This window comes from Pectinophora gossypiella, chromosome 11, assembly GCF_024362695.1.
Source record: "Pectinophora gossypiella chromosome 11, ilPecGoss1.1, whole genome shotgun sequence".
In the NCBI taxonomy this organism is placed as follows: domain Eukaryota; kingdom Metazoa; phylum Arthropoda; class Insecta; order Lepidoptera; family Gelechiidae; genus Pectinophora; species Pectinophora gossypiella.
The window spans coordinates 12,093,889-12,118,075 of record NC_065414.1 but is presented as its reverse complement, the minus strand read 5'-3'; the positions used below and the strand labels follow the sequence as shown (position 1 = coordinate 12,118,075).

At 36.5% G+C, this 24,187-nt stretch overlaps 2 protein-coding genes across 2 annotated transcripts in view; one reads left to right on the top strand and one right to left on the bottom strand.

Annotated features, from left to right (window-relative positions):
• Positions 1 to 24,187, bottom strand: part of LOC126370560 (phosphatidylinositol 5-phosphate 4-kinase type-2 alpha) — a 242,422-nt gene that overhangs the window by 51,201 nt on the left and 167,034 nt on the right. The window lies entirely within an intron of this gene.
• Positions 1 to 24,187, top strand: part of LOC126370608 (steroid receptor seven-up, isoforms B/C) — a 92,002-nt gene that overhangs the window by 33,562 nt on the left and 34,253 nt on the right. The gene's annotated exons all lie outside the window — the stretch shown is intronic.

The following is a 24,187-nucleotide window of genomic DNA, read 5'->3' as shown; positions in this document are numbered from 1 at the left end:
TCCCCGAGCTCTAATTACTGCTTCCATACGGTTCTTCATCGATCGGATGAGAGTCACGATCACATGCTGTGGTATATTGTCCCATTCCTCTTGGATTGCATCTTGCAGCTGGCTAAGTGTTTCTGGGGCAGGATCTCTTGCTCGAATTCGTCTCTTTAATTCATCCCACAGATGTTCAATGGGATTCATGTCCGGGCTTCTTGCTGGCCATTCCATAATAGAGATATCGACTTCGTTAAGATAATCTCGTACGACGCCCGCGGTGTGAGCCCTAGCATTGTCGTGCATGAATATGAAGCCGTTGCCAATAAAATGTGCATAGGGCATCACATGAGGCTCGAGACACTCTTCGACGTACCGATGACAGTTTAGTGCAGGCAGACGTGGCCCAGACACGAAAGCAAGCTCTGTCTTACCGTCGGCGCTGATTCCTCCCCAAACCGTCCACGAACCGCCACCATAGCTGACCTTTTCTTCAATGCAGCATTGTGCATAGCGTTCTCCGTCTCTTCTGTAGACCTTGTTCCTTCCGTCGTTACCATACAGCATAATTTTACACTCATCAGAAAAGAGAACTTTGCTCCACTGTAGGTATGACCAATTTAGGTGCTCACGTGCAAAGTTAAGGCGCGCTCTTCGATGGTCTGCAGTTAATTTCGGCCCATTTGCTGGCTTATGCGGTACCAGTCCACGATCCTTCAACCTTCTTCTAATTGTAGAGTCACTTACAGCCACCCTTCGTACAACACGAAGCCGCTGCTGCAGTTGAAATAAGAAGTATTGAAATAAAAAACAAAAAGTTTAAGGATAGGCGCCAATTTTTAGTTTTTAAACGCTAAATGTACTCCAACCCTAAACACACATTTGTCTCAAAACAGTGATTCATTTCGTTTATAAGATAAACAAATGAAATTCTAATTTTGAATTTAGAATTTTCGCTTATTACTGTAATGGCCAAACTGCCAGCTATACATTTATGTATTTTTTTTCATCGTATGAATTCTTTTTTGTGTTAAATTCGGACAGAAACAATGAAAACGGAAGTGTTTCGATTTTTTTGATGAGAAGTGTATATTTTTTTTACATTTAATCATTTCTTTTACACACAATTGTAATTGTGACAAGTAATATAAATTCGATAAGTAAATAAATATAATTATGTTCGTAATTTTTATACGATTGTAAATTCACTGCGAGCGGATGCGTGACAAACAAATTTTCAAATCAAACTTCACAATAACTTTACAAGTCAATTTGCTGCATTGTTAACCGACCAAAAGTGATGTAGTTCCCTTTTCACGTACCACTGGGCAACCAATCACCTACCTATTGTGGGTGGATTACTTGCAAATTCTATTAAAACATGCCTTAGGTCAGCCGTGAAATTTTGAGCGTCGAAATATCCATCGGGCTGTTGTAAGCGAACCTTCGAAATTGTTTGGGAAATAAGGAAGAAATGTACGAAGTATGAGGTAGTGGCTCAAATTGAAATGCGGGGTGCGTGGTTTTGTGGTCAAGATATATGGCCATACTGTGACTACGAGTTTTGCAATTGATTGAAACGTCGGCAACACCATTGTATAACAGAATTTCGTTGAGAAATTGTTCTACCACCGTTATTTGATCGTAAAACTGTATTGGTATACAATGAAAACACAAAGACGTGGCGAAATTCACATGTCCTATGAAGAAATAAACGGAATCCAAACATAAAATAAGATCAATAAAATTCACGATAGTCACAGATACATCCATCGCAAGATGAACGAAGTACCCACACCTCACAGAGGTTTCTGTTAGACCAACGTGATAGGTGTTGAGCCGTATCACCGTCTATAATGGTCGAGCCAACTGTGTTAGTAAAAACTGCACTTAAGATAAATTAATAACTCATTGGTGCAAGTCCAGTACCCCGTTTGAGTAGCAAGCCGATGAACCAGAGGTCCACAGTGACTTCAAACAACAGTGGGAATCCAAACAAAGGACGTATCTCGGAAAATGTCAATAAGCGGGCCACAGATGTGTATCGAATCTGGTGAGGTCACGCCTTGTCGTTGCATAATATTAATAATAAAAAAATACGTGGCACAAATTGAAATTCCGCCGATTGGGAGAACCCTCGTCACGTCGCGTGTCAAATGAACAAATATCATATCATCGTGTAATGCCTAAATGCAATCTGCGAACGATAGTGTACTTTATTTCCGAACAAAACAATATACAATTCTTCGATTTTTGACACTAAAATTCCACTTTAAACGACTCATTTGCAGAAAAGTCTAACTAATAAATTCTCAAAATTGAGGTAAAGACTGTAATTATAAAAAATAAAGCTTAAATTCGAGTGTAAGGTTGTAAACGGTTGATGTATGGTAATTTTAATCAACAAGAATAAGTAAAGGGTGCGAGGTTAGGTCGATAGTGTTGGATATCGTTTGTCTGTCCGTTTATCTGGTGACATCGCGAAGGGTTGAGGGTTACAATAACACGTGCTCGGGACCTTATCTGAAGGGATGGCTACGTGCCAAGATAATTTAAATTTTGGACCACAAAAAGGAGCAGTTTTTTTGAAATGAAGATTAGAAACGATTCGACTCTTAATGTGATTTGTAAACAACTCGCTCACTCCGCGCCAGTTATGTTCAATGTACACATTATACTATAATTTTTAAATGATTATGATTTTATTTGATGCGCATAAGATACTATGATGGTACATCTTTTCCCGTATCACAATATTTCTGCAAAACATTAAAATAATCCTGATAAATTTGCGGTCTTTATGTTGGACATGCAATAGTAATTTAGATAGAAGATGGTTAATAATGACGCCATTATTTCAATATGTCTCTAATATTAGTCCCGGCTTCGTCTCAGGCCTTTGATCGGATAACCTCATTAAACACAATATCTTCGCAAGGTACGGCTGTGTTATCCTGACATTATTCCGGCCATTAATTAAGCGTCTAATAACAACAGCGCCGGTGCTTTGTAATCCTATACATTGAGGAACATTGCCATTTATACTCAGCATTATGATTAAAAAATAAACATCCAGCTATATTTTCCTGTATTTAAAAAATTACATCAGAAAAACCGTATTAAACAAGACTTCCATATTTTTCAATTAGTTGCAAGTGCAATGACAAAATCGTAATACTCGTAAACGATTACATCTTTTATTAAATGTAACTCAGTAATTTTACTTTACGGGAAATGTTTTATCAAAAACCATAATTTCACCAAAGGTCCGGCGGGTCGAGCAACTAATATTAATTAGTAGATGTTATCTGCTAGTATTTAAAGCTGCCTGCTCTGTCTCGCTAGTCGCTGCGAGTATCCCTAGGTCAGGGTTCCCGTTAGCTTGTGCGATACTGCGGTCTATTTACTTGTTATGGCCATACTTAAATTGTTTGATATCAAAGGAGTTTTGCCATAACGTCGTGTGATATAAGCTCGCGCTGCAGCTTCTATGTTATCAATCATATCGTTCTACCTCTAAAATACTTCACCGTTTACAAAAAGATTAAAAGTTTACAATCGAAAAGTCACGACTTTATCCAAAATAAGCGTCGGTAGCCTGATGCTATTATTTATTTTATATTTCACACTTGGACGGGTTTAACATAAAATATAATATTTGAATGCAGGTGCAGGCGCAATGAAAGTAATTCCATTGGAAGTATTGAAACGTATAATAAAATAATATTGAATATCGTATTGACCATTGTTTTCTGGTCACTAAATTTATGCTCAATTTGTTTTTAAATTGTACCCAAACAGCTATAAGCGACAAATTTGGAAAAGCTTCAGGAACATTTTACTCAAATAAAATAATACGTAACTTGCAAGTTGTTGTTAGCAGAAGAGCTTAAATAAAATGAATATCCATTAATTATAATATGCATTATTTCAATAGTGCTAGGGTAAAAAAAAGTCTGACAATAAGTAATAATGGATATAAAATTGTACAAAACAACGTCTCAAAGTGTAAATAAATGATTGATAGCCGGAGTACTCGACCTGACAAGTATAACGTGAGATATCATCTTAAACACATCACTGTAACAGTTATCTATAGTTTTAGTATCGTATCGTGACAAGCGTTTTATTAAACGAATTGAAAATAGTTTCCTTTAATACATTCTTTTGATTTATTCCCACGTTTTGATTCCGCAGTGTTGTTGGTAAGGCTAAGGACAGATCTAAAAGAACATCGCAATATAACTCTGTTTTCTAAAAAAGAACCTGTTTTTAGCGATTAAAAATGCATGTAATATAACACCTCCTACAATCTTGCATATTATTATGGACTGTTTTTCGTTGATCTCACTTAGCTCAGCAATTTTTGTATTGTTGTAAACCCATAGCTCAAAAAATACTTTGCTTAAAACAAAAATAATGGCATCCAATGTGATTTGGTAATGCCCAGTCAAATATAACCCTCCTCTGAGGGTCCTCACAATGGCTTGTGGCCACAGATGTTGTTTATCGACGTCGCTCGTCTAATCTTTACCCTCCTCACCCTATTCAAAACGCACATCCAAAATGCCTAACTGACCATTTGTAAGTTTTAGATTTTTAATTACAATTTTTATTTTTTTTCTGAGACAAAAAAGCACTCTTTTTAAGAGTTTTATTAAAATAACCTGTTTTGAGTGTGGTAAATAATAATACAAAAAATAATACATAAACTCACGCCTGTAGTCCCTAATGGGTTGGGCAGAGGTACAAATATTCAAAGACAACTTGCAGCTACTGTTATTACGAAGTTCTAAGATGGATATGATGAAGCATTATAAAGGCTGGTGTAGTAGTATTCTCGTTTTAACTAAATTCCTCTCAATGGGATATTTTGTTCAAGCGAGTTCTTACTCGAAACAATGGTAACAGGTTACCATGCCAAGCTTAATAGAATTAACAATATCGAGTTACTTTAAACTAGGTGATATTTTCAGTTAAAATCTGACATACTTGACTTGATACATGACTACATCAATAATTCCCGTAATCTATTACTTTATAAATTCTATATTCAAAGCAAATCAAATACACTTTATTGCACAGAATCAACAACGAATAATAATTAACAAATAAATTAAAAAAAAAAGGATAAAATAAATGTTTCCCAAAAACTAAAATTGTTGAGTTACACCACATTACCACGCGTCGGTTATGCAAATATCGCGCTACATTGCAACGGAGATAAGTTTTTAGTGGTTGTATGGTCGTTGTCCGCTGTAAGGGTTTAATTCAATTAGGTGTCGCTTCACATTACGAGTGGTGTAGTCATTATTTATTTTAGTACCGCGCAGGTCGAAGTTTGAGGTTACATTATTTTGATTAGGAACGCAGGAGACAGTTGAAGGGTTTAAATAACCTTAACCACTTTGATTAAGATACCTACTATTAGTATTACAATTATTACTAACAGTCATTAAAAATGTAAAAGGCTGAATCACAAAAAAATCAATTTAATAACTTCAAGTTACAAACAAAATATCTTAATGTCATCAGCGTCTATCAGCGATAATAATCAGTGTTGGCTGTGCCCTTCAAAAGGCACAAAAGTTATCTAAAAAGAGCTTTATTACCTAACTTTGTAAGGATCAGAGTTCAATAAAGAACAATTTGAAAAAAAAACAGCCAGTGTCTTTAATATTAAAGAGTTTCTACAACAGGTACATTTCTGGAACGGCACATAACTGGCGATAATTGCTAAGTACATCAAAAAGAAGCTAAAAACAAGCATATTCGATACAAGCACATCTATTTAAGGATATAAGACGAATATCCCTCTAAACACAAAGGCAAAGAAGTCCATTCAAGCCGAGACGAAGCATTCAACCGGCGCGGGAGTTGCAAACTTGGTAGCCATTGTCACATTATCACCGAGTCTGAGACAATAACCCGTGGAATAGTTGACGACAACTGTCCTAGAGTTTTGGCATTGGCTTATTGAGATTTGGGTAGCTTGATGTCACAAGTCACAACTCTTGATAAGGCTGATGTTCTACGTTGAGATGTGAGATACGTTATGCTTGGATATGGACAATGAAAAAGTTCTGCCTAATGTGGGTACTGTACTGACCACAGATAATAGATACGTAGGACTTAGTCTCTACCGCATCCGTCACACGATGCTGCTCGGCTATACCACCTGAAAACCGGTGCAGAAGGCACTCGTTCACTACGAGATAGGGTTTGATCCGGATGACCACATTCACAGTATGGCGACTCGTTTAAGCCACATTTATGTAGATGATGGTTAGTTTGTATAAGACCCTTATGTGTCTAAGACTTTGGATCATAAATTATTATCACATGTTCAGCGATGAAGGAAATCATCGTGAGGAAAACCACAATCCCGAGAAATGCATTTTTGAAGGTAAGTATATGGCTAGTTTCCCTTCGCGGGTTGGAAGGTCAGATAGGCAGTCGCTTCTGTAAAAAAACCGGACCTATCAAGTCTTCAGGTTAGGTAAGCAGACCCTGTGAAAAAACGGGATAATGCTAGGGAGGTGATGATGTATGTGTCTAAAACTTGAGTTCTTAGATTACATTACATTTTATAGGTGAAGAATGTTTTATTAATGTGTTAAATCTTGAAAACAGAACAGGTAGATATATTAATAGATATCAAAATGTTCTGATTCAGAGATATAACCTATCAAAAGATTTGATTTTGGTAACTTTATTTGAAACTTGTTATCTTTTATTTATTTAGTGTGTTTGGTCACACCATTTTATTTCCAAATTAACATTTCTGACACTTTTTAACATTATCTTTATTGCATTACCCCATTACACAAATTGGTTTGGGTCATATTAAAATATAGTTATCTTGGTCACAATCTGTTTTATATAAAATATTGACGATTAAGCTGTGACAACGTGTTAGGCTTCGTATACACTGTTGAGTTTTTATTTCTTACTTTCTTCAATCAATCTTCTTCTTCTGTCGTGTGGGTTGTGAGGTGGAGTACCAACCTCATCAACCCAATCAATCAACCAATAATACAATCAATAATACTTTATTGGACAACAACATATACAAAGGACATAAACATACGAATAAAAACATAACCACAATAGGCGGTCTTATTGCTAAACAGCATTTGCTGCCAGGCAGGCCTTCCAGGTTTCTTCATTCCAATTCAAGCTGTGTTCCGCTGCGGCGACCAAAACTACACTTTTGACTTTTGCTATTGCAGTTCATATAAGCTTTTTTGATAGGTTCTAAGTATATAACACAACAATCTCACGACTATATCCCAATTGGGATAGTCAGAAGTACATCCATCGCAAGATGAAATGAGTACCCACCCACACCTCACCGAGGTTACTGTTGGACCAACGTACAGCTGCAGTATAGCGCGCAAAAAAGTAAAATGTTATTCATTAAGTAGGTAACTATTTTGGTGAAGAAAGTGTTACTTATTTGCTAGATGCTTTAAATACCCGCAGTGGAGCAGCGTGGTGGAGTATGCTCCATACCCCCTCCGGTTGATTGAAGGGAGGCCTGTGCCCAGCAGTGGGACGTATATAGGCAGTTTATGATGATGCTTTAAATAATTTACTGCAATTTCTTTGTATGAAGTTAATTAAGTTATCAATAAATAGCAAATAAATATGTGTATAAGTATTTAAACACACGCCCATTTCCCACCGAGGTAAGCAGTTATCAATAGTGTACGCATATTATTTTGGAATGACATCTTTAATAATTCAACCTTCAAAAATATAACTTAACAACTTTTTTTAAATCATGACAATCTACAATCTACTCTTGAAATAAATCATCGCTGACGTATCGAAACCGATTTGCACCATTTGCAATTGTCAATAAGACACAAATCACTTATACAAAAAAATACAGATGGGTCATTGTTTCATAATCATATCATTTATTGCGTTCCACATGGTAGGAGGTTGGTAATATAAGGTGAGTCGAAGGACGTAATATACGATCCCGACGACCCGATTACTCTAGCCATAGAGGCAGCCAATCAGCTCGCGACACCAAACACTTCAGGGCCCCGATACCAACCCCGCCGGCGGGGTCGACGATTTCCCTCATTCAGCGCTTATCGCTATCGACCCACTAGGGTCGATTAATTCTTTCAAATATTTTTATTCTCAGACGACGCCCTGAGCCGAGGTTCGCGCCCAACTGGGCACCCTCAGGCCTGTTGTCTTAAACGTTGTACCGGGTAAGAGCCTTCAGCGCTCCCCATTTGTCCGGCCAAGTAGTTAATGCCATCTGCGGCAAATCTACAATAAGTCACGTCAACAAAAAAAAAAAGTTGAGTAAAAAAGGTCCATATGTGGACCCGGATTGGACACAGCAATTTAAAGGAGAGATACAGCAATTTTTTTAGGCTTAAACATAATAAATAAGAACAAGTATACATAATTTAGACATAAAAGTAAAAGTAAACAACTAATCAATAAAAAAAACCCCTGCAGAGTATAAAAACTTTTGTCTATTAGATACTGTTAACTGTTACTGTTGTTGTTTAACTTTCGATAGGTGCTTAGCAAAATCAGCCACAAAATGACGTTGCGTTTTGCATTCAGTATTTTATTCTCCGAACGCTACAATTTTAGACTACAATTCCGCCTAAACTGCACAAATCTTATCAGACATCCCCCACTAGACACTAACAAACACATCTACACCAACATTAGCCCACATAACCAATCAACCTAGACCTTTGGCGGGTTAATGCCATGCCTCACATGACCATCGGGATAAGAGGTCAGACATTATTGGCAACTTTAATTATTGCATAAGTAAGCATTGTTCGTTTGCTCAGGTCGGGTTGACCCTTGATTTAATATTATAAACACGTTGGGACCATTACGCTGTTATCTTATGGTAATTAATACTTAGCGTCTAGTGATGTGATCATTTCGCTGTCCACACTAATATTAAAAGTGACTGTATTTTGGTCTGTTACCTTTTCAGGCAAACCACTGAACCGATTTAGATGAAATTTGGTATGCAGGTAGTTTGAAACATAAGCAAAAACATAGGAGATTTTATTCTGAAAATCAGCCCCTTAAGGTATGAAAACGGGGTGGAAAAAATATATCGAAGACGGGCGGAGTTGTAGGCGGAAAGTTAATACGATCATGAATAGGACAATGCTTAGTAAGACTTTAAATGCAAATCGAATTTTTATTTAATTGAAAAAGTATTGCAATAATTCTGAAAGCTGTTTTTCAAGATTGCTTTTAGTAGATAAAAATGTACTTATATGTCCAAATAATACCAGCGTCGTGGTTCACGCCGCGACTTGTGCTGAGTGAGGCCTTTTTATCTCAGGACGTCCACCGCCACCTTATGATCATTTCAACGAACATCCGTTTTGCCTTTTATTTGTACTTAATTGTTTTGTGAAAATTTTAAATGACGTTATTGTCTTGTTTTTGTGTGTGGCGTCCTTTTGTAATAAACTACTTCTATTTTATTCCAACCAAACTAATATATGGCAATATGTGGTATTTATGTTATTGGTAAGTTGTACTTCTTGTTTGTACCCGCAATCTTTCAATTTTTACATTTTTCCTCACCTTATGGTTGTCTGGAAGCGATAAGCGATAAGGCCGCCATTTGCCATTTACTTAGTTAAGAGTCTTTTTTACGGACTCGTAAAACAGAACACTGTTTGAAAGAGCATAAGACGGATAATCAAATCAAATAATAACCTTTGTTGCACATAAAGAAAACATACAAACATCGAGCAGATTATTTCTCTGAAGCAATTTCTTCCAAGCAACCGCTACCAGGAATCAGACAATTGGTATAGTAAATGAATTAACAATACAACTCAAGAAACCAAACCAAACTAATAAACCTCATCTCAATAACTCTTCGAGGGCGATACTAAACCAAATCCGTGTTTTCACAAACAGTTTATATCACTACTAAGTCCCTAACAATGACCATTACAAGTTTTAAAGCCTAAAACACACGGACTGTTCCGGGCGCGTCGTAAAATCCGACAGATGGATGTCGTTTCAAACGTGTTGATAATTGTTATGGGCGATAGATCCCTTATCAGCATAAGGTTCGTATCCATCTTAGGTCTTCGTGTTAACAGGTTACTGCAAGTTGTCTTTCATTACTTGTGGCTCTGCCCACCCCATTAGGGATTACATTAACATAACCTCACGACTATATCCCAATTGGGGTAGTCAGATGTACATCGATTGCAAGATGAACTAACTTAAGTACCTACCGAGCTAGATAAATTAATAACTGTCACAGTGTCGAAATATCGGGAGTCTCATATCCCTATTTTAAACGCGGTAAGAACACGTTATTATGTGTTTTAATTAATAACTCATTTGTTCAAGTCCGGTAACGGGGTTCGAACCGACGCTCTACGTTTGAGAAGCAAGCCGGCGTACCACAGGGCCACAGTGACTATACCACAGAACCACAGTGACTACTATTTATATTTACGGACATGAGAGTATCTATAGTGGCCCCGATTCCTGCAGACACCGCCTAATTTTATTTTAAGTTATATCCGTCGTTTTCATATCCGTCGAAAAGGAAAGGGACGGATGATTCACAGCTTAAGAGCTGTGTAATTTTAGGAAGAATGAGTAAATGAATGAATAACCCGGGCGAATCAAAAAGGTACGTCTCTGGTATGCAATCCGTTTGACGTGCTGTCTACTTAACTGTGTCGGGTTATTGACGGATGTAAAATTTTTAGACGGTTGGTTTAGATTTGTGCTTAATATTGACGTGTGTTTCATAAATTTTATGCTTGTCGATTACCCGTCCCTTTCCTTTTCGGCGGATAAGAAAATGACAGATATAACTTAAAATAAAATTAGATGGTATTTTATGCTCGCAGTATCACATCTATGTGTCTTGGGCCTAACCGCTGCAAACAAAGCGAACTAGTGAGCTTACAAATCACAAGATATTCAATCTCTGTGCTAAGGGCCACAATAACATTAGAATATCGCATCAGATAACGCCAACTCGGGGGATTTAGCGACATTACGCCTGGGCCCTTAACGGGGAAGATGTAGGGTGCGACTGGATACGATTTAGAAACTTATTGCAATAGCGCCGTGCTTAGATTTTTGTAAGCAAACAAAAGGCACAATATAAACTAAAACATATTGTGGTTCTACAATGTCCAAGAGCCTTAGCCAAGTTGCAAACGACTATCAAAACCAACAGTGACAATCACGGAATACAAGGAAGAGGTTGGAAAGGCCTTATCGCGCATTTTGTACGAGAACCGCTGTCGCCGGTTCAACCTCAGTCTCTTTTACTACTACTCCTGCAAGCAGATAACTACAATATCTCTACATCATACTTTTATGTTACTTGTCGTAAGATACTGCAAACAAAAGTTTTTTTTTTTGATAAATAGCCATCATACTAACTAAGGTTTTTAGCTCTCCTGTGATAAAGAGGGTTCTCCTTGGATGATAGTCGATATTTGACTAATTTCCCTGAAGGTTATAAATACATAAGAGGACCTTTAAATTATTTTTTCTTTTATTTATTGTATTTTCGTGAAGCTCCGTGGGTCGTAAAGTGTGCGGACAAGGGGAGTGCAAAGTTGAAGTATGAACTATGTGCTCATACTTGTATGGTGCGCGATTGGCGCTCCCTTGACCCTTCCAACATCATTCTTCTATTCCGTGGTGACAGTAATAAAAGTATATGGGATTGACATTACATTCTTATGCTTAAGGCACAGGTAAGATTCATTTACCTAGTTTAGGCGTCACAAACAGCAGCATAATTTTGTATAAGCCCACAGGGTGTGTTTTTTTAAAGTGGCGCTTACGTGAGTTTCACTACGAGAAGACAAATTTCAAATGTCAAATTTATAAAAAAATACCAAAAAAATATATGTATATTTTGTATTGAATAATAAATTATCTTATAAGGTGACACGTCAATACCATACATTTTTACCACTGTCACTGTCAATTGACATTATAGTTTGTAATTTGACTAAAGCCCCCTGTATCTCAATAAGTAGGTTTTTTTCTGTCGATAGGTTTATGAGACACCGTTTTTGATTGTAAAATGTTTATTATTACTTTGAATAAATAAAAAAAGCCTTTTAGGTGGTGGCTCAATATTCATAAAAAAAAATATTTAAAATGTCCGTAGTAGGTTAGTTACAATTTTCTTACTCTTATTTGAGTATGCCTTCCTAACGTAAATAAACTTTACACTCAGTTTGGTGAAAAGTGAAATCTGTCTTACCTAAAATACCACGCTTTAATCTCTTCCAGTTTCTCTAACGCTTGACTTAACGATCTGTAAAGGGATACGGAAGGGATAGGTGAAGCCTGCTGAACAAATTAAGGGATACTAATGGTTATCGGTGGGATCTGGCAAAGGCAATGTTTAAACTGCCCTAGTGACGGCTGGGATGAATTTTAATGTCAAAAGGGTGCCTGTGGATCCGTGTCTTCTTTCGTTTATGAGATATCTAGATGGTGAATATCTTTGGTTTTTAGAGATAGGTGTGTAATAGGTTAATTAGGAACGCTTGACTCTCACTTTGAATCCCAGCATAGGCTTAAACCGAATTTGTTTTCAAATTTATGTTTGGATCATAAATTATTATCACGTGCTCAGCGGTGAAGGAAAACATCTTGAGGAAGCCTATTCCCGAGAAATGTATTCCGGAAGTATGAGAGCTAACCTAATTAGCGGGTTTTCCCTTCGCGGTTAGAAGGTCAGACAGGCAGTCGCTTCTGTAAAAAACCGGACCTGTCAAATTTTCAGGTTAGTTAAGCAGACCCTGTGAAATACGGGATAACGCTAAGGAGATGATGATGTTTAATAGGTTCTAGATCTTTTTTACGAACATTTCACGATATTACAAAGCATTACACAAAGCATTACGCTTATATCTGTGTATAATATATATATATATAATATATGTCGTGGCCAGATCACTGAATTGATCATTTCCTGATGTGCTCGATCATTTCATGAAATGGTCATATTTCATAAAATAGAAGATCATTATTATTATTAGTAGTTTGACCAGATCAAAACGTTTAACGATATGAGCAACTAAATGCATGATCACTTCATGATATGGCCAAACGTTGGCAATCATATCGTAAAATTAGTAACATTATCCTCCGACAGTGGCGCTGGTGTCGATTATATTTAAAACTTGATTGATATTATAATCGATGAATCAATATAATTGTACAATTTTCCATATCGAATAGGTACATAATTTTGAACCTAAGAAACTAATCGACTATTCGCATTTTTATTACACCACATAGCATGGACACCGTCTACATTAACGATATGGCCAAATGTTGATTGTTATATCATTACGTTGACGTTTCAACGATATGGTTAAGTTGGCCATTTCATGAAAAATGACCATTTCATGAAATGGTCGAACACATCATGAAATGATCAATTTTACGATCTGGCCATGACATATATCCCACTCCTCGCCAGCTACGTTTAGTCCTATGTAATAGGGGGCGAGCCTGGTGCCATTAACCAGGCACAAATCTTGGAAACCACGTGATATTCATTATTGCACACGGCCTCCGTGGTCCAGTGGTTGAGCGTTGGGCTCACAATCCGAAGGCCCCGGGTTAGAATCCCGGTGGGGAAGTATCACAAAAATTACTTTGTAATCCCTAGTTTGGTTACGACATTACAGGCTGATCACCTGATTGTCCGAAAGTAAGATGATCCATGCTTCGGAAGGCACGTTAAGCTGTTGGTCCCGGTTACTAGTTACTGATGTAATTCAAGTAGTCGTTACATGAGTCATGTCAGGGGCCTTTGGCGTCTCAATAGTAACCCTGACACCAGGGTTGATGAGGTTGGTAATCCACCTCACAACCCACACGAGAGAAGAAGATTGCACATACACAACATCATCATCATCATCATCACCAGGCCATTAACGTCCCCACTGCTGGGGCACGGGCCTTCCCTATGGATGGATAGGGAGATCGGGCCTTACACCACCACGCGGGCCCATTGCGGATTGGTGGTTATTAACGACTGCTAATGCAGCCGGGACCAACGGCTTAACGTGCCTTCCGAAGCACGGAGGAGCTCGAGATGAAAACCTTTTTTTTTTGTGGTCACCCATCCTATGACCGGCCTCTGCGAAAGTTGCTTAACTTCAACAATCGCAGACCGAGCGCGTTTACCGCTGCGCCACCGAGCTCCTCATACACAACATACAACACACAAACATAATATTCATGAAAACCGGGATAAATAAACAAACTTCACATTTAAATTAAGCAGTACCTTTCCTATAAAGCTTTCCTGAGATAAGATCCTTCGCGTAAAAAAAACCTTGTTCAAATAAATTCATTAATTAGAATATCACAAAACACCATTAACAGTCTTCACACACATTCAGACACATTTTAAACTTTACCACCTTGTAAATAAAGGTCATACAGTAACCCCCCTATTTAGTAGGGGGAACTGCTTCTCCAAGATAAGAGTGCAATTTGAATAATTAAGCCACGGTCTTTGGAAGATGAATGTGAAGCGAAGAATTGTTGCTCTTAAGACAACAAGTGATATAATTAATATGTTTTGGTGGAAAATTCACTGAGCATTATAAATTGGTTTTGATTTGAGTACACGCCGTCTAAGTTTAAGCTATACCTGTCATTTTCTTATCCGCCGAAAAGGAAAGAGACGGGTAATCGACAGCCTTACAATGTATGGAACACTAAATGCCTAACACAGAAGTGACTCAAACAAAATAGCAGTTTCTCTACAATCTAAATGCACCTCTCACAGATAACACAACTAACCGTATTTCATAACTAGCTAACAAATTGTAGGCGAAATCTCATTTACATGCGGTTGTAACTCTATACCATACTCTCTATCTACCTCCATACGTTACATCTACGATATCGATCTAATCTATCGATTCACGTTTATCGAATACGCCGTGTATCGATACCGGCTTATCGATACCGCATTTGTCACGAGTGCGTTATCGGAAGACAAATCGAGTTAAGTATCTTATATTTTGTTTGAAATGGGAGAATTTATAATTAGTTGATGGATTGATTCATATATTATGTATAAAGTTGGGAACCTAATTAATACGTCTTTGGGATTCTTATATATATGTTTTGTAAAAAAACCTTTTTACAATCAAACTTTCTGATGTCAATATGACTGGATTATTTTGACAATAGCTTCCAAAATTATGAAAACAGTATAGTTTTCAATTATACTTACCACGCCAATAAGATTAACCAAAGCAACATATTGTACATCCTTGTAACCGCTCGATTTAAATTAATCGATTCTTCCCCTTAAACTTAAAACAATGATAGGGTATTTACAGTCCCGACTCGATACAAGCATATGGATAGCCGCCCATTGTTTCAATTTATTCGATTTATGTATCGAGATATCCTATTAATATTGCGTGGGACTTTACTAGATGACTCGGTGATTTCAAATATCGATTTTATGTCGTAGTATTGCCATGTAAAGCTACCGATATTATTTTGGAGATAAAATTGTGATTGGTATCATTATTAATGTTTATTTTGTATTTTTTTACACCCACTGAACTTTACAGATTTCCTAATAGAACATAACATAACATAATCTGACGACTTTAACCCAATTGGGATAATCAGAGGTACATCCATCAACTAAGTACCTCCCGGAAGACTCCACTTGATATCTTCTTATCGGGTTGTGAGGAATACCAACCGATATCAATTTCAGAATCATGGTCTGAATCATCCCTGTCCCTATTCCTGTATTGGGCAGGTTTTCCCTTCGCGGGTTGTAATGTCAGACAAGCAGTCGCTTCTGTAAAATACCGCACCTGTAAAATCTTCAGGTTACGTAAGCGGACCCTATGGAAAACGGGATATTGCTAGGGAGGTGATAGTCTGAATCATCCCTCAGTTTTCCTTACGATATCACTAACACCCTATATATATCCTCATTAAGTTAAATGTTAATATTTCAATAGCATTGTAGTCAAAGTTATCTCAGTCATAATTACCTAAAAAAATGTTCTCGTCTCTCGATCAGTGTAGTGCTTTATATTTTTATCGTTTTGTCTTTATCTGTGGTCTAATTTTGGAGCTGATGAGACTTTTACATATAAAAAAAAAAATACCCAACACCATTACCTATGACGTTGGTCCAACAGGAAGCTGAGTAAGGTTAAGTAACCTTACTCATGAACTAACTCAATGAACTAAGTAGTTCATATTGCGATAGATGTACCTCTGACTACATTGAAGAACTTTCTGGGTTTCGTTCTCCAAAAACAATATAGATGGCGTTGTACAGATTTAAAGCGATAATTACCTACCTATTTTCTCATTGCTCTAGTACAATGATAATTCAAAAATATAGTGTAATAGCAGAGGCATATATAAAAAATAATTGTTGCTTTATATTTAAATCAGGGGGGTTAAAATGGCCACATCGAAGCAATTCATCTAAGAAAGCAATATTGCAATTTGACGTTTGCGCATATAAAAGTAAGTGCGCAATGCAAACAAATGTCAAATAGCAATATTGCTTAGATGTGGCCATTTTAACCCCCCAGAAATGCTATAGAATTACGCTGCTACCTATATTGCTTCTCTTTATTTTATCAGATTAATAATGTGTGGATGTGTTGTACATGGCTGTAATAACAAAGGTCATGATTGATACCCAAAAACAAAGATAAAAGATGCATAAAATATGTCTGTTATCCATGAAATTAGAAGGTTAAACGAAGGCGACTCTGTACAGCGCTATCTATTTTTTTTTTGCAACGTAAGCCTGGAAATTCCCTTAGGATATACTCGTGAGCTTATGTCATGTTAAAGTCGGCTAACTCGCAAAGAAGCAACGTAGAATAGAATAAAACAGAAAATGTTTATTATAAAAGGACGCCATACACAAAAACAAGACAATGACATCTTATAAAAAAATTCACGAAACAATTACCTACAAAAAGCATAGAGGATGTTCATTAAATCATAAGGTGGTGGTGGACGTGCTGAGATGAAAGGGCTTCACTCAGCACAAGTCGCGGCGTGAACCACGACGCTGGTATTATGAGGACGTGTACTTTACCCGTTCTTGTTGCAACGCTAGTAGTAAAGTGCAATCCAGGAAGCTTTCGCCAGTAAAGTTCTTGTTGGCATTTGCTACATCGTAGACGAAAGGCAAACCCATTAAAAAAACTTAACCCAAACACCTGTATTCCAATCCGCTCCCGCCTTTGCCTTGCCCCGCCACCGCCCCACGCCGCGTCCGTCCGTCTGTCAGAGCGATGTTGACAGGTGTTAAATCGCCCGAGCGACGCATGCGCACGCCGACTGGCGCGGGCGCAGTAATTAGTCGACTCATGCCGATTAAGTAATAGCCACAGACAAGATCGGTTATGAGTGGAATTTGTTAAGGTGGAGGAAAGAGTTGAGGAAGATTTGATGCATTGTGCTGTTTCAATTCAATCAGGGGGGTTAAAGGGCGCATTGAAACAAAGTCAAATTGCAATATTGCTTTAATGTGGCCTTTTTAATCCCCCAAAAGTGTAGGCAAAGTTAGGCAAGTCGCGATGACGGTGTCAAGATGAGTTGCGGTCACACGCGGTTCCAAACTTTTAATTGTTTTGTTATTTCTAAGATTTTTTTCAAGCTGATACATTCATTATCTTTTTAATTTCATAAAATCCCATTGTTTAAGTATAAGGATTTAAATTTGAGAAGATCCATCTTCATCTCAAACATACAAGCACACATGTATACATCTTCCATCTTGTCACAAACGGACAGACAAGCGGTAACACATATACGGAGACAGTGATTTAACGCTTCAGTGTTTGAAGCGTTCCTTAAGGTATTGCTTGATTTAGTACCTGTAGGAACACTAACCGTTAGTGCTAAGACATGGAGATTCTAGCTATCGTGTTTACACTAATAGGGCAATTAAACTGATGTAGAGATTCGCTCAGATATGCAGTCTCCATTAATGAGGTAACTTTGAGAATGTTGAGTAACGACGCGACGCCTTTCTTGAGCTTAGACTCTGAGATTGAAGGTTGGACTTCGGTATTTGTAAATTAATATAAACACAGTGTGTTAGGAATGTGTGATTTTTATAAGAGAAGAAAACAAAAAATTTAGTATGCATTCAGCAAAGTTCAAAGCATTAAGTGTTACTAATGGTCAAAACCGGAAGAAAAAGTTGATAGAGTAAAATAATATTAACATTTTTTTTTTGACTCCAGTAGAATATTATTATTGTTTAACAGTTTATTTGTACAAAGAACAAAATATAATGACAGAAGACATAAACGGTTCAACTTTTTCGAATCGAAATCTCTTCCAGCTAATAGGTAAAAAGGAATAAGTAGTGCATAAAATGCCATACAGATAAACCCGCGAAGGTTTTCGTTGCACAATGTTTTCATAATATAAAAAAAAGTACAAAAACAATTATGCAATACTTTCAGACCCTAAACTCCACACCTTCGCCTCTGACATGGTCATGCGTTAATTTCAACAGACACCTACTTTCATTCACCATAAAACGAACAAGCATTATTACAAATTGTAACCATGAAATTACAAATTAATTACAAAGGTTTAATTTCTGTAACTGTTACTCAAGTTAAACATACTATAAACCGTTAATGAAGTTTGCAATTAGTCGTAACAAATTAGTATTACGAACTAACATTTATTTTATACGGTTTAAAAGATGATATAACGACATAAACAGAGAAGCAACTTATTTGTCCTGAGCTTTTACTAATTAATTAATAATATACCTACGAGCCACATTTTATCAGTAAATCACAAACACATAAATATCGCTTTCTTTGAGAAATAGAGTTAAAAACAAAAGGCGGAACCTCGGGGTATCCATCATAAATCCACATTAAAGAATTAGAAGCCCGCACGCCCAATAACTCTATCGGAACATCTTTACGCGGCCAATTATAAAAGTCGTCTAGGAAGAAAGCGAGTTATGCACCTGACGCGCTCTCAACATGGCAGGTTAATGCAGGTTCACACGTGAACCTGAGGTGAGAGCGATCCACCGGCAAGGCCGGGAAAACGGATCAATCCGAAATGAAACTTAGCACTCACGTAATAAGGTCAACATTCCCACGGTCTTCCTTAAGAGTACAATTAAGAAAGTATCCGATAGAGTTCGCAACGGGGCGTTGGAATCTGGACTTTATGGGTGTAATTGAAGAGCCGTTATTGTGGCGGCGCGGGCTCGCGAACCGGTCGGTCGGTCGCGAACTTTTACCTATAAATTCGTGTCGGCCGGCCGGCATGCCGCGCTTGTCTAGAAGCTCTTGCTTAGTCTGTGCCCAACACACGAACTATAAGCGATTCCCAAAACGGTTCTAAACGGCCAAAAAAACTGATTTCGCATTTCCAGCTTAGAAGTATAAATACTAATAGCCAAATTGGTAATTATTTATGCAAAACAAACTGAATAGCAAAATAAATTGTACAGTACCACCTCTCAACTTTATTCCATCAGACGTGGAGTTTTCCGTCCCTAATACCGTCATTCCCATGTTCAGTGCTGATCGCTATAGGCCTAATTCGGGCTGTTTCTTTCCACCATTATCCCGTAAAATTGGGTAGTTTCTTAGGTCAAAGATATATTATGAAAAACTTATTTATGAATTTTAACACAGAAAAATGTAATAAGTGCGACCTTTTGTCACGTTTTTCTATGACATCACAGGTTGCTTTTTCATACAAATTCTATAGTAATTTCGTGGTTTGGTGTTTAGTAAAAATTAACTGATTTGACCAGTTGGAAACTACCCTATTTCTGTGACTCGGTATCTTTAAATTAGTTATTCCTAGTAGAGCTCCACTTCTTCAACAAAATTTCAACAAATCCACGTCACATGGGGACTCATCTTCCTACTCCTTCAACCTCGTACGCCTATCACTCGCGCCTCAGTATTAGCAAGGGTCCAACTGATGCATTTCACAACGAGTCAATTAAAGCCAGCTTCATTACGCGTTTTTACTCTGTACTTATGCTAATAATGGCCGCCTGGACTTTTACTCGGCTAGAGGCTGTATTAGGCGAGAAAGCGCCATGCAGCCGTGTAGTTTTTGTAAGCACCTTTGATAGAGAGAGGTTTATTGAAGCTTATTGTTTGATATGCTGTGATATTGTTGGTGGATAGAACAAATGTTTAATTATAAACAAATGGTTAATGTAGTTAAGTTTTGTCAGTAAACAGATGGGTACCCATTTGATGTTCGAGCTTTTCCATAAACCGTAAAAGATTTAACAAGAAAAAGCCTTTATTTGCATTTGAAAATGGTACATTAATAGATGCATCTACAATCTTGGCTATTGCCGCTTATTGTAATCGTAAGTATATTAAAAATCAACAAGAAATTTCACTGTTATAAATATACCTAATACATAAGTTTACATAGTCGACCTAGGCACATTGTTTGGTTGAATCAAATTGAATTTTCTGTCGCAAAATTCATGTTCTTTTTTGTGTTTTTTAAATTATATTCAAATTTCATACTTTGCGACGGAAAATTCCACTTGATATTAACTCAGAATCTTGAACTGAATCATCCCTCTTAGTATTCGTTACGGTGTCACTAACACCCATACGCACTCGTATGGCTATATGAAGTGACATCGAAACGAATAGAAGAGAGTACTGTTCACATTCTTAAGAAATATTTTATAAAAATATGCGTAAAATAAATCATGTTTATTTTACCTGTCATAATCCCTATGTAATATTTTCATAACTGTAAGTAAATTTTATAAAAATAATATTTATTATTAATTCCATTTTCGAAAAATAATTAAATTCCTTACTATGTAATGACAGAACTTAGATAACTGTAAATCAAATAGCGTTATACCCGACTAACTATAATTTACGTATTAATTTAATAACATGTGAGCGGCGCGATGTCAAACCCCGAATTGGTTAGCTTTGAATAATTTATGAAAGCCACACAAATTACAGGCTCAATAACATACAGGTAATAAAAACATATATTTCGGAAGTCGGTGGATGCCATTAGTGCTATGATTATGAATAATTTGTAACTTCTGGTTGGATTAAATTCATTTACTTAACCGATGTTTGATCAAGTATTCATAAGGCCTTTGTGATTTTGAACTTGGGAAGTTTTGTACAGACAGAAAGCACTTAGAATTAATTTATGATTACTTAAACTTTTCAAATTCGAAATCGATTTTTTATAAATGTAATTATGAATTTCTCTTTCGAAATAAACTGCCTTTTTTCGTTTTAATATTACAATAGTGGTCGTTTAGTGAAATTTACTAACATGTCTACTTATCCGAAGAGAAATAGTGTGAAATAGCACTTACATCTAAGAGCTTATTCTTTATGCACCCTTGCGGTTTTTTTCTCCCGCACGTTACGCGCGGCTCGTTTTACTTAGCTGAAGTGTTTCGCGTTATTTATAGCACTCGAGTATCGCCATCGGGAGATTGTGTAAAGAACTGTGTTGATGGAATTATAGAAAATAGTGGTGTAAAGACACATTATATCTACTCCAGCGAAATTAATGATTATTTTTTTCTTACCTTTTTGTACGTTTATTTTATAATTTTAATCTGGCACAAAATTAAAATAGCAACTGCATCTAATCGAATTCATTACAAAAGACTACCTACTATCACTCTAATTTGAATTGTTTCTTTTATTTGTTATAAATAAGTACATACATAAACAGCCTATATACGTCCCACTGCTGGGCACAGGCCTCCCCTCAATCAACCGGAGGGGGTTATAAATAAGTAATAATTACTATTATAAAGTTTTCCTACTTCAAAATTACATAATTATAAGTATTATCATTTTTGAGAGTACCTATCTAAGTACTTTCTAGCCGTGTGGGAAAGATAATAAGTAATTATTCGTTTTATTTTGATAAATGTTTATTACAGTCAAATAAATGTTTATTTATTTGAAATGTTTATACGTAAAATAAATAATCTAATAAATAAATATTGATTCAAAAACATTTTGAATTTTAAATCACCGACTAATCCGTCACTAACATTTAAATGTCATTTGATTAATCATTTAAAAGGAAAATGAATAAAAAAGTCCAGAATAATGAATTCACTTATCCCGTTAAAATTATAGAGTTATCTTGATTTGCAATTATATTCCAAATTAAGATGTCGTAAAAAGAATTAACACCATTCTTTAGTTTTCGATTGAGCTGATGAAAACCAGGCCAAAATGGACCTTCATATAAACATATATTCTATGATTTGATAGCTCTGCTTAATTCGGTTCTGTAAGTCAATACCCGAATATTTTTTGAAGTTTTTAAATTTTAATATGGAGTGTAAGGTTTCAATGTTTATCGTATAGTTTTTATTGAATAATTTAAGCGTTAACAGCCAATTTTGAACATTAGATGACTTTTTAAAACGGTGCTCAAGTTTTGTTTAATTTGTGTTGGTTATAAAAACGGTCATTTAATTTTATTGGAATGAGGTTGTTTTGTGACTGATATAAAAATGCTATAGTGTTATTAGGTAAACAAATAATAAAAGATGAACTAGGTTTAAAATATAATCTGTGTCACAAAAACGTGGCCGCGGCGCTACTGTCGCAGATTCTGCATAGAATTATTAAAGAAAGAAAGAAAGGAAGAAACATTTATTACTTCCGGACACCACAGACACAGACAGACAGGTACATTACATTCAACACAGGACAGAAACCACACGGAAATCAATACACAGAAAAAAAAATCCAAAACAAACCAAAACTAAGACTGTTAAGACTTGTCAATTAGTTTCATTAAAATCCGTTGACGTATGTCGTGACGCGGGTCAATATTTTAAAGCTAGTATATCTTTAAACTTAAGTTTTGTAATTAATAGGGCAGATAGAGTTACGGTTCGGCTACTAGTCTGAAGTTTAATTTCTTGCCTGCCATGCCTTTCATTCTCTTTCATTTAAGGACTTCGTATTAAAAGCGATTATAACTGACTGTAACTGCTGGTTATTTTCTAGATACTTGTGACTCTGCGCACCCCATTAGGGATGATATATGATGAGTGTATAATATGTATGTTCGTGCCTCACCCAGCAGGGTCCACAGAATACCAGCGTCGTGGTCCACGCCGCGACTTGTGCTGAGTGAGGCCCTTTTATCTCAGGACGTCCACGACCTTATGATCATTCTAATGAACATCTATGATTTTTGTAATTGTTTTGTGAATTTTTTTATGTGATGTTATTGTATAGTTTTTGTGTGTGGCGTCCTTTTATAATAAATAATTTCTACTCTATTCTAAGGTATCCAAAACTAGCCACACAGTGGTATCGACTGCCCTGATTTATCTGCTTCACCCCCAAAATGAATAACCTTCGCGCCCAGGGCTACCATTTGTCTCTATCCTTTACGCCAAACGGAAGATTTAGTAGGTTTTATATTTACCACTTACCACACCGCTGTGGGGAGGTTGGTCGTGGTCACTACCTATTTTTTCCAGAAAAAAAAAACAAAACAATACTTTATTGCACAAAAGGAACATCAACAATGAAATACAATTCAACAGAAACTAGTAAATAATAATTATATTTGTTATTTTTTATACTTACCTTTTAATATATAAAGAAAAAACAAATAATTATCATGTACAAATTTTACGTCATAATACAAACCCACATTTTTAACTTTTCTCCAACAAAACAACATTAAAAATAAACCGCAGAACACATTAAAAGAAACATTAATAAAAGTGAAAATATCGGAACGTGGGGACATTCCCCCGATGACACCCCCAAATATTCCCAAAACAAGAGGAAACTATTTTCGTCGTACAAAAAAATGTTTCCGCCACAAGATTTATTAGGTACCTTACTCACAGACCCCTCGTATAAAACGCGTGAAATGAAGTGTTACCCTCCTAGAAAAATCCTTAATGCGCAGACAGATTTTTATTGCACAATTAATTCGATAAATTTGCGGAGATTCGCCGCTTTGAAGGGTAACTGAGCCTTAAATTTCAACTGTTTTTTTGTTGAGAAATCTTAAATTGAGATACTTTTGGTCTTTAAAAGCTTGTCACAAGGTCTTAGACAACCTTAAAAAATATTTTTTTTGTTGCCTTTTTGGGTTG